The sequence below is a fragment of the Babylonia areolata genome, unplaced genomic scaffold, assembly GCF_041734735.1.
Source record: "Babylonia areolata isolate BAREFJ2019XMU unplaced genomic scaffold, ASM4173473v1 tig00020054, whole genome shotgun sequence".
Taxonomy (NCBI): domain Eukaryota; kingdom Metazoa; phylum Mollusca; class Gastropoda; order Neogastropoda; family Buccinidae; genus Babylonia; species Babylonia areolata.
In genome coordinates, this window is record NW_027468488.1 from 5001 (window position 1) to 7500 (window position 2500).

Here is a 2500-nt window from a genome sequence, read left to right on the forward strand (position 1 = left end):
TTGAGACAAGCATATGACTACTGGCAGGATCAACCAGAATGCAACCCGTATTCTGCGTGCCCCCGGAGACGGTTGCAGCGCCAGTTGGGACCGCTGCTCACAGAAACGAGGGCTGAGCTCTTTCCGTGGGCGGTCCGCGGCAGCACTATCAACTGAAACCACCGGACAACAGATTCAGGGCCTGAGAGTGCAACGAATCCATCGGTCTCGGCGGGAGGCGCGCCAAGAAGAAGAAGGAGGAGGAGGAGACCAGACCGGACCGGACCGGACCCCACCCTTTCTTCCTCCTCGACACCGTCTCCCGCCCGTTTCCACGTGCCGGACGACGCCCGGTTAGAGACGGGCGCGCCCTTGACGAGATGAAGCAGGCGTTACGCTTTGGGACGCCGAAGGGGCTGGGGAGCACCAACGACCGTCAGTGAGGGAGGAGAGAAAACGCTTCTCTCGACCCGTCGTCAGCGAACGCACCGAACCTTCTACGGACCGTGAGACGCCGGCCGACAAGCCGAGCCCCGGCAAAGGAAGCCCGGCGAGGCGGCCGTGCGCGTTCACACTTGGACGCGCAGGCGGGAAGCTCGGCAGCCGGGCGGGTAGCCTGCGGGGAGCTGGTGGGCTCCCGAGACTCCCGTCCCCCGACTCGGGCCTCGCACGCCGAGCGGTCGCTAGCTTGCCAGTGCAAAAGACAGAAGCGCGGGGGCAGTAAAGCCAGGCGGACGGGTCGACCGTTGCCGGCTGTGCGCCGACCGGAGCGATCCGCCACGCCACGCCGCGTCCCCCACAACCAGGGTGTCGCATAAGGCGCTGCGAAGGTGGACCTTGATCCACATTGGGCAGAGCCTGAGTTGAGGCCCCCCAGCACGTGCCTGGGGACCAGGCGTTGAGGAGTAGGCCTTTTTTTGAGGGCCCAGAAAGTATTTTGGCAATTGTAGCGAGGTTTTGGAGTTTTATCCACAACCTTTACCTGCCTTTTTTTCTCTCCGAGCATGCCAAAGTTGAGAGAAAACGCCGTTTGGCATGGACGGGAGGAGGTGTGGAGGAGTAGTCCATTTTTGAATGGCAGCGGAAAGATTTTGGCAATTGTAGCGAGGTTCTTCGGACTTTTATCCACAACCTTTACCTGCCTTTTCCTCAGCGAGCATGCCAAAGTTGAGAGAAAACGCCCTTCGCCATTGACGGGACCAGACGTTGACGACTACGTCTTTCTTTTTTTCACGGCGCCTGAACGATTTGGGCAATTCTCCACAGCGCGTTTACTTTTTATCCACAACCTTTACCTGCCTTTTCCTCAGCGAGCATGCCAAAGTTGAGAGGAAAACGCCGTTTGGCATGGACAGGAGCAGGCGTTGACGACCAGGTCTTTTTTTTGGTCTTTTTTTTTCACAGCGCCGGAAGGATTCAGGCAATTCTCCAAAGCCGGTTACTTTTATCCACAACCTTTACTGGACCTTTTTTTTCTTTTTTTCCTTTTTTCTCTCTCCGAGCATGCCAAAGTTGATAGAAAACGCGGTTCGGCATGGACGGGAGCAGGCGTTGAGGAGTAGGCCTTTTTTTGAGGGCCCAGAAAGTATTTTGGCAATTTTTTACTTTTTTATCCACAACCTTTACCTGCCTTTTTTTCTCTCCGAGCATGCCAAAGTTGAGAGAAAACGCCGTTTGGCATGGACGGGAGGAGGTGTGGAGGAGTAGTCCATTTTTGAATGGCAGCGGAAAGATTTTGGCAATTGTAGCGAGGTTCTTCGGACTTTTATCCACAACCTTTACCTGCCTTTTCCTCAGCGAGCATGCCAAAGTTGAGAGAAAACGCCCTTCGCCATTGACGGGACCAGACGTTGACGACTACGTCTTTCTTTTTTTCACGGCGCCTGAACGATTTGGGCAATTCTCCACAGCGCGTTTACTTTTTATCCACAACCTTTACCTGCCTTTTCCTCAGCGAGCATGCCAAAGTTGAGAGGAAAACGCCGTTTGGCATGGACAGGAGCAGGCGTTGACGACCAGGTCTTTTTTTTGGTCTTTTTTTTTCACAGCGCCGGAAGGATTCAGGCAATTCTCCAAAGCCGGTTACTTTTATCCACAACCTTTACTGGACCTTTTTTTTCTTTTTTTCCTTTTTTCTCTCTCCGAGCATGCCAAAGTTGATAGAAAACGCGGTTCGGCATGGACGGGAGCAGGCGTTGAGGAGTAGGCCTTTTTTTGAGGGCCCAGAAAGTATTTTGGCAATTTTTTACTTTTTTATCCACAACCTTTACCTGCCTTTTTTTCTCTCCGAGCATGCCAAAGTTGAGAGAAAACGCCGTTTGGCATGGACGGGAGGAGGTGTGGAGGAGTAGTCCATTTTTGAATGGCAGCGGAAAGATTTTGGCAATTGTAGCGAGGTTCTTCGGACTTTTATCCACAACCTTTACCTGCCTTTTCCTCAGCGAGCATGCCAAAGTTGAGAGAAAACGCCCTTCGCCATTGACGGGACCAGACGTTGACGACTACGTCTTTCTTTTTTTCA

General features: G+C 53.4%; 1 non-coding gene across 1 annotated transcript in view; it reads right to left on the bottom strand.

The window, feature by feature from the left end:
- LOC143279104 (small subunit ribosomal RNA) overlaps positions 1-40 on the bottom strand; it is a 1828-nt gene extending 1788 nt beyond the window's left edge. Inside the window, exon 1 of the ribosomal RNA XR_013054671.1 lies at positions 1-40. This exon is cut by the window's left edge and continues 1788 nt beyond it. This is a non-coding gene — a ribosomal RNA (small subunit ribosomal RNA).
- Between the last annotated feature and the right edge of the window lie 2460 nt (positions 41-2500).